Source organism: Aegilops tauschii, chromosome 4 (assembly GCF_002575655.3).
Source record: "Aegilops tauschii subsp. strangulata cultivar AL8/78 chromosome 4, Aet v6.0, whole genome shotgun sequence".
Taxonomy (NCBI): domain Eukaryota; kingdom Viridiplantae; phylum Streptophyta; class Magnoliopsida; order Poales; family Poaceae; genus Aegilops; species Aegilops tauschii.
This window is the reverse complement of record NC_053038.3, coordinates 126,124,420-126,134,227: the sequence shown is the minus strand read 5'-3', so window position 1 is coordinate 126,134,227 and position 9,808 is coordinate 126,124,420.

Genomic DNA, 9,808 nt, shown 5'->3' with positions numbered 1-9,808 from the left:
GGACCTGAATGTAGCAGATCCGTTGACTAAACCTCTCCCTAGAGCAAAACATGATCAACACCAGAACTCTCTGGGTGTTCGATTCATCACAATGTAACTAGATTATTGACTCTATTGCAAGTGGGAGGCTGTTGGAAATATGCCCTAGAGGCAATAATAAAATGGTTATTATTATATTTCCTTGTTCATGATAATTGTCTATTGCTCATGTTGTAATTGTGTTATCCGGAAATCGTAATACATGTGTGAATACATAGACCACAACATGTCCCTAGTGAGCCTCTAGTTGACTAGCTCGTTGATCAACAGATAGTCATGGTTTCCTGACTATGGACATTGGATGTCATTGATAACGGGATCACATCATTAGGAGAATGATGTGATGGACAAGACCCAATCCTAAGCATAGCACAAAGATCGTGTAGTTCGTTTGCTAGAGCTTTTCCAATGTCAAGTATCATTTCCTTAGACCATGAGATCGTGTAACTCCCGGATGCCGTAGGAGTGCTTTGGGTGTACCAAACGTCACAACATAACTGGGTGACTATAAAGGTGCAGTACGGGTATCTCCGAAAGTGTCTGTTGGGTTGGCACAGATCGAGACCGGGATTTGTCACTCCGTATGACGGAGAGGTATCTCTGGGCCCACTCGGTAATGCATCATCATAATGAGCTCAAAGTGACCAAGTGGTTGGTCACGGGATCATGCATTACGGTACGAGTAAAGTGACTTGCCAGTAACGAGATTGAACAAGGTATTGGGATACCGACGATCGAATCTCGGGCAAGTAACGTACCGATTGACAAAGGGAATTGTATATGGGATTGATTGAATCCTCGACATCGTGGTTCATCCGATGAGATCATCGTGGAACATGTGGGAGCCAACATGGGTATCCAGATCCCGCTGTTGGTTATTGACCGGAGAGTCGTCTCGGTCATGTCTGCATGTCTCCCGAACCCGTAGGGTCTACACACTTAAGGTTCGGTGATGCTAGGGTTGTAGAGATACTAGTATGCGGTAACCCGAAAGTTTTTCGGAGTCCCGGATGAGATCCCGGACGTCACGAGGAGTTCTAGAATGGTCCGGAGGTGAAGAATTATATATAGGAAGTCCAGTTTCGGCCACCGGGAAAGTTTCGGGGGTCACCGGTATTGTACCGGGACCACCGGAAGGGTCCCGGGGGTCCACCGGGTGGGGCCACCTATCCCGGAGGGCCCCATGGGCTGAAGTGGGAGGGGAACCAGCCCCTGGTGGGCTGGTGCGCCCCCCCTTTGGGCCTCCCCTGCGCCTAGGGTTGGAAACCCTAGGGGTGGGGGCGCCCCCCACTTGGCTTGGGGGGAAGCCACCCCTTGGCCGCCCCCCCCCCTGGAGATTGGATCTCCCAGGGGTCGGCGCCCCCCAGGGCCCCTATATATAGTGGAGGGGAGGGAGGGCAGCCGTATGACAGCCCCTGGCGCCTCCCTCTCGCTCCCGTGACACATCTCCCTCCTCCCGTAGCGCTTGGCGAAGCCCTGTCGGAATCCCGCTACTTCCACCACCACGCCGTCGTGCTGCTGGATCTCCATCAACCTCTCCTTCCCCCTTGCTGGATCAAGAAGGAGGAGACGTTGCTGCTCCGTACGTGTGTTGAACGCGGAGGTGCCGTCCGTTCGGCGCTCGGTCATCGGTGATTTGGATCACGACGAGTACGACTCCATCAACCCCGTTCACTTGAACGCTTCCGCTCGCGATCTACAAGGGTATGTAGATGCACTCCTTCCCTCTCGTTGCTAGTAAACTCCATAGATGGATCTTGGTGATGCGTAGAAAATTTTAAATTTCTGCAACGATCACCAACAGCTACCTCCCCGCGTCATCCTACTGTTTATTTTTTTCCAATAAGAGCAACTGCGATGAGAAACATCCAAACGCGGGAAGAAAAGACAGTGACAACCCCGAAAGAGTGAAACGAATGAACCAAGAAACACGGTGATCGAATAAAAAGTTCCAACATAATTATACATAGACTCATATATGAAAGATAAACATCATGACTGGTGCGACTACTAGCATACATGCAACGATACATCATGACTCATACAACTACATCCGTACATCACATGACCACTGCGGATACTCACACGCTCTAAGACTCTGCGGATGCTGCCGGATCCTCTCCTGAGTCAGACGCAGATCCTGAACTGACGATGCCAACCGAGACCTCCGGGTTAAAGGTAACACGACGACGCTACCTCGAGGGCTCTCCCTCAGGGGTAGGCCCGGGATGAGAAGGGATCATGGGAGCTGCGGGGGTAGCAAGAAGAGATGCCCACTCAGCTGGAGCACTGTGTGGGTTCACTGTCGAGGTGCCCGAGCTACTCGGGGGAGTAACCGAAGAAATAGGTGAGCTAGAATTGGGCACAATATAAGGAGTAAATCCCATAGAGGGTGGAGTAGGGTAGGATCTAGCAGCGGCTAAAGCAGAACGAGCACGATTCAGCTCTCGAGCCAACTCGTGAATCGGAAGATAACTAGCAGTGATATATCAAGAAAGGTGACTAGTGTCACTATCAGACACTGGATCAATGGAAGGAAAGCGAACACGACCATCATCGTGAAAAGATGGGTAGAAGCGAAAACCTGGGTGGTTCTGCATCCAAGCCTCAGCATAGCGTAACTCAACAAGAATCTCGAATGCAGCATACTGGACGGCCTGAGCGGCGGTGGATGCATAACCGCTCCGAGAGGTACGAGTGTAAGAACCCACTGACGAACTAGTATGCAAATTAACCACTGCGTGATACTCATACACGGAGTTGGCTAGACACTCCCGGTACACCTGATATGCTGGGTCATCATCGTGAGGGTATAGTCAATGCCACATGCTACAAAGAAGATGCGGTGAGGTGTACGGCATCAGCTGCAACTGACACAGATACGGCACCGGAGCCATCCACACTCACAACCATTAGCGGGTTAGAAATTAAAAAATAGAACGAGTGCATGTAATGCAACAATCAGCTATAAACACTACCGGCACTCAACTTTTACTCTAACTACCGTCCAGTTAACACGTCGGTACTCTAGCGTGTCCTATAGTCAGCGCGGCTCTGATACCAAGCGTTGTGGCACCCCGGCTCAGAGCGACCGGTTTACCTTGCATTGCCAACCCAGAGATCATGTCTTCTGGCAACACACAACATCTTGGTATAGAAATCACCGCTTTATTGAAACTAGCGGAAGCATAGTGTGACATTACATCAAGTTGCGAGGCCAAGCGGCACACTCGGTGCGGCTGAACAATATGTACATTATTTAGTGAACATAAAGGGGCCTCGAGCACGACAGCGGAACAACGACGTAGAGGGACTCCATAGCACAGGGACACCGATGTGGACACGGTCTAGCACGGCAGCACTCCGATCCAGTTAGACTTTCCTGAAATCTGGCATAACACTCCAGGTCAGTACATTGAATGTACTTGCAAGCTCACGGCAAACAGAACCATAATGACAAACAATATCATGACATTTAATCAAGTTAAATGCAAACAACATCATGCTACTCATGCAGTGAAACTAAACTTGTGCATCGAGTCACTCGGACTCTCTTACCAACAAGTTGCCTCGCAACCGAACAGTGCTCACGACGAAGCACAAACGGAACCATACTTGGTTCAGCTGGTTACCTCGTAACCAACAGTGATCACTCCCGGATCACAAGTGTTACCACAACAGTCAGTCTCACTGACATCATCATAATCCAACAAGTGCAATGCAAATTACTTAGTGTGCAAGATTTATTATTAAAAGTTGATCCATGGTGTGACTTGCTTACGAACTGGGCCCTTATCCGCGGGCGCGGCTATCGATAGATTAATACACTCTGCAGAGGTAGCGCACTTTATCCACACCACGGAACCAATGGTCTCGCACTCCCATTCGGGTGGACCAACGGCATTCCGACAGAACTCTCCCATTGCCATGACACTCTTACGGCCACTCCGACCAACTCCCCACTGGGCTTAGTCCTGGTTGACCGAGCCTACCAAAGGCAAAACAACCACCGTTGTGGCAAATAAACAGTCCCAAACGGGGACACGGTACCATAACAACAACAGGTCCACAAGGTTATGTCTGCTTACTGGGCTAGGGTAACGCATGCCCATAACCTTCCCTCGTTGAAGGCACCGACAAAAGGCATGACAACAGGACGACTAACGGCCTCCCCATAAAGGCACATGTGGTTGCACTTGTCAGCCCGATTCAGTGGCACCATGACCCGGCCAACTTTATATTCAAGTTCAATTATCACCAGGTTTAACTTGAAATAAAATGCTCGAGTCAATATATGCCATGCTTATGCAACCATATACCATGCATCACATATCACTTAGAAATAACAGATCAACCTCATTCAAAGTTCTACTTGAACAAACTCAACTTTCAACATTTCTGGTCCATTCTTACTTGTTATCTATACTCATCACTTTAGTTGGCATTAATCAAGTTAAACTCATTTTAGCATTTAGGAAAAAATAAGACCGATGATCCTATCACCATAGTCATGACAAATTTACTTAGATCAACTACTCAAGCTCTATCTCACTAGTTCAAGCATTCACTTCTATTAACTAGCATTTTAATCATGACAAACTAAATAACACAAGCATTATTTATTTTAATACCATATGCAATGAATAACATATAAATTCAAGTAGAAAATCATGGATATTGCAAAGACACCATGATAATGTTGTTGTGGCTTGTCTTAGTGCAGAGGAGCTTCACACTCCTCCTGGATGCCTTCAAGACAAGCTTCACCTTCTAAAAATAAATCAAATGAAAAAAAGAAAATATCAAGAACACTTCTGAAAATTACCAGAAACTCTGGGCAGCAGAGAAAAATCCCATCTTGGGTGTGCTGCTAGGATTTTCTAGTAAGAACAGAATGCAAAAAGAATCAACTCATTTGGACTTGTAGAATAAAAGTTACAGCTAGTCAAAGTTCTGGTCAAATTTGAACTAAATTTGAATTAAAAGAAAAACCAGAGGGTGTGACGTCGAAGGCGTAAACAGCCTGGGCGCCACCACTCATACCGCTTCGGCCGCGGCCTGAGTGGCTGACAGGGGGCCCCAGCGGTCAGGTCGGAGGGGCGGGAGAAGAGAAACAGGGGCGGGTGGTGCGGCGACGGCGCTTTCTCCGGTGAGGAGGGCTCGGCGACGAGATCTAAGAGGATAGGGTTCTATAGGAGATCGAGGCGCACCTACCCGTACCCGTAGCATGGCTAGGGGTGGCCGGACGGGATCGAAACGGAGCTCTCCAGCGGCAGCAGCGGGCAGAGCTTGTCGGAGATGATGGTTCCGATGAAGCAGGGCCAGCCCAGCAGCTCCAACGGCGCCAGCACGCACCAATGGGTCACCACGAACACGCCGGAGTGCTCGGTGGAGCTCGAGCGGCTCTGGAGAGGGAGGGGGCAAAGGACGGGGATCGCCGATGAGCTCGGGGCGGGGACGGCGGCCAGAGGCCTGCCCGGCCGGGCTGCGGCTCCCTACGATGGTGTGGAGGTGTGTTGAGTGTGTGTGTGTGGAGAGAAACGAGCTCGGGGAAGCTCTATTTATAGGCGAGGCCGAGGCGGGGATCGAGAGCTCGCCGGAGCTCTCTGGAGTGTCGCCCGACGACGAATGGCGTCAGTGAGAGGGGGAAGACGTCGGAGATCACGCGGAGGATGTAGACGAGCTGCAACGAGCACAGGAGCGCGGTACGCGATGAGCACAGGGGCACGGGCGCACTGTTGCCTTGGCCGCGCCGTGCCCGTGCTCACTGCGGCGAGCTCCGGCGTCGGCAAGCGCCAGGGTGGAGTTATGGAGGTGCAAACAAAGATGGGGGCGCGGTTTGGCAAGGTGCGATGGTCGGGGCAGCGAGCACGCGCGCAACAGAGACGCTGGTGCACCGCAGAGCGCGTCGACCGCATGCCAACCCCCTTGGACTCTCGTGGTCACCGCGTGAACTTTGGCATCAGGCTGAGCTAAGCGCAAACACCATGTCTGGCAGTTAGTCCTTAGTGGTTTTGGTCGTTTTGCACGGTTGGCTGGGTCACACGTGAACTATGGGAGTGGCTTTTTTCCTGGCAAGTTTCTGGACAGAAACTTGTGAGCTTCACTGAGAAAAATTTAGTGAGAATTAAAGGCTGTGCTTTGGGTTTTAGTAATCTAGGAAGGTAATCAAGCTCAGAAAAGATCAGCCCCAAAAGATCAAGCAAAAATATACTTGCTATGCAAAGTGATCATTCTGTCCAGAACAGAAATGATTTTCTGTAGCAAAAATATTACAAATAGTTATGCAATATTTTTTCTCAGGAAGGTGCCCTAGGGTTCAAAGAATATTTTTGAATTTATTCAGGATTTTAGGAGCAAGAAATCTAGGGGTTGCTTTGGAGCATACTTCTCTGAAGTGATTTTCAGGGAAGAAAATGAATATTTTTCTTTTATGAAAAATATTCCTTGGGCTTTTGTTGGAGTTTTTCAGAGAAGGAAAGGTGAGTTAGAGGTGGATGGGTCACTTGGGTGAAAATCAAGGGTAGGCCCAAGTGTTCAAGTCCATTTGAATTGATTCAAAACTCCAAATCCAAAGCAAATGCAAATGAAAGTCCGCAAAAAGAGAGACGGCAAATCCAGGCTATCACAATATACCGGACTGGATGCACAGACGTATGTGCCAAGAGGGAACGTTCCTGTGGCCCGACGAGGACGTCGGTTCCTCTGAGTGGGGGTGTATGTGATAGCCTGGCTTATTAGGGATGATAGATTACTCATATCAATAAGGAATTCCTTCTTTTCCGGGAGCCCATTCGGAAAGAACTCCAAAGTTAAGTGTGCTCAGCTTGGAGTAGTTTCAGGATGGGTGACCGACCGGGAAGTTGCTCCCGGGTGCGCACGAGTGAGGACAAAGTGCGCAGAAAAGACTAGTATTGATCTGTGGGGCCAGTCTAGATCCCGCCATGAGTAACGACCACCGGCAGGTGTGTCTGGGGCGTTACACTATGTCACATACCTTTCCTGGTCTGGGGGAAATCTTCTCAATGGCCGATGAACCGAAATGCACCCAACAACTAAACACGATGTCTTCAGATAAAGCAAAATAGTTCTAATGTGAGAGCACCTGCATTTGACACACGATAAAACACTTATCAGTTTATGACACACAAAATTGCCTAGTTTGACACATGATAAAATACTTTCAGTTCTAATGTCAGAATACCTGCATTGTGACAAGTTCTTAGAGTGCATAAGAAACAATGGTCTGCTATATGAAACAATGTCACTACAGAAGTTTCATGCGAAACAATTTGTCATCAATGAATGAAACAACATCAGGAAACCTAGGAGAAATAAAAAGAGAAACAACATCAATGCATATAAAACATTGGTTTGATATATATATTTCAGTTCTCTGAGCACCAAGGAAGAACTACTATTGACCAATGCATATGAAACTTGTGTAAAGCAACATCAATAGAAAAAAAATAATGATCATTTAATATTTACTAGCAAAAGAGCCTGGGCATTGCAATGGGAGGAAACAATACGACACGCCCCTAACCCAGTAATCATGACTACAGACCACAATAGATCCATGTCCTTTATTTGAACCGACATCCCATCTATGTTGTCTCCCCCCCCCCCCCCCCCTCTCTCCAAAAGATGAACATCAACTTTCTTTTTTCCTTGTGATGTTTTGCCGCGGCATGCATGTGTGGTTATTGATGTTTTTGTGGTTATTGATTAAAATTACATCATAAATAGAATTTTCAAATGTTAAATAGGTAAAATAACATCATATTCAGATTGTACACATCGCTATTGATTAGAATTACACCATAAATATGATTTTTTTTAAATGTTAAATAGGTAAAAATGACATCATATTCAGATTCTACACATTTTTCTAATCAAATTTCGTGTATACCAATTTAAAATTGGAGTTATGGTTTACAAGATATTTTTAAAGCATTTGTCACTTATAGTTGAACTATGGTTAATTATAGAAACGACAGGGGGTTTTATTGAAAAATATAAAAAAAATTCTTTTTTACGTAAGTCCGGACTGCGAGTTTATTTCATGAAAACATAGCGGGGTTTCTGAAAAAATACAAAAAAAGCGATTCGTTTTTGTCACTTAAGTCCAGACTATGAGTTGATTTCAAGAAAACACATGGGGTTTTTTGTAAATAGAGCGACAGGCGGCCGGAAGCGCTACTCCCTTTATAGATAGAGATTCTAAACCACTAATCATTTCTTAAATTTCTTTCATTTTTTAATATCCAACAACGATGCATCAATCCTACCTCCTTCTGGACAGATTGGCTGGTCCAAGATACAAAAAACATAATGATCTGATAGAAGAAGGCGGTTCTGACGTTCAACCTCATTGGGGTGGTAAAGGCATAATTGGAGATATATATAGAGGTTGTTGTCACTAGAGGGGCGGAGCTTGGATCTTGAGCACTGGATGGAGGGGGTCAAGGGCGTCGCTTTTGTTGCTGGTGGAGGACGCGAGGCACTAGATCTTAGTCGTCGGCGATGTCGTTCGCTCGAGCCATGGTTTTCCTCTCCGACCTCTGGGGTCGTGGTTTTCCTCCCTGTGGAAAGGACGAGGGTCGGGCAGGGTTACTCCCCGAATGACGCGGTCCAAACTGACGCGATCGATCTCCCTGGGCCAACTAGGCTTGTGGTTCTCCGACCCGAGAAAATAGGGGATCCCTTGCATCCAAATGAGGCCTCGGTGTAGCTAGATTTTCTCCGCGTATCAGTGTATCCCTAGGTAGCTAGAACACTTTGGAGATCCTCAAAAGAAAAAAGCTAGAGAGTAGAACACTTTGCCTCAAAAAGAAAAAAGTAGCTAGAATACAATACTTGGTTCTAACCTTATTATCTTGAAATTTAAAATAACGTAAACATCGATTATATTGTTGGACACGTACCGCCAGAAGAGATTCCGGCGAAAAGTGCCTTTTAGGAGCATATGCATATGATGATTGGATTGCGGTTGCAAGGCGTTAGTTTCTAGTAGTACTTGCGAATCTTATCAGCCGTCCTTCTGCAGTAGTAAAATCGACCAAGCAAAGCATATGCATGCACCCATCGATCCATGCAGACCAGTCGACATTAAATTAACTGTGTCCTAATATATACTTATAGTACACTTGAGATGCTGCATCAGTAATACAGTATAGTTTTAGCAGGCCAAGAAGGGATGGGTCCCTGGTGATCCTTATTCTGGAGACAGGGCACGGTCATGAGAAGAGATGCTCTCCCTACCTGTAGTCCCATACACGCATACTAAAATTTACACAAACTAATTAGTGGTACCGAGTACTTGGTCATTAGTTGGCGACTATAAATAGCATCGGTACTAGTCCAGTAGTCCCACGAGTTGATCAGCCATAACCAAGAAGGAGGAGGAGGAGGAGGAGATCAATGGAGGTGCACTGCAGCAGCAACATGGAGGAGAACAAGCAGCATAGCTGGAAAAAGATGTCAACTGCAAAGCAGTACAAGGACGGCCGGCCGCCGGGCAAAGAGACGCCGGAGAAAGGAGGAAGCCAGGGGCGGAGGAGAGAACTGAGGCGGTCGGCCTCGTTGCCGGTGCGGGTGGCGAGCGCGGCGAGGGAGCAGCGGGCGAGGCTCTACATCATGCGTCGCTGCGTCTCCATCCTCGTCTCCTCCTGCTGGAAGAACTACCCATAAATTATCTTCTGTTTCTGGGCCTGGCCTCGTAGTCTGTAGTACTTCTGTCTCTTTTTTCTGGACTTTCCTTTGCCAC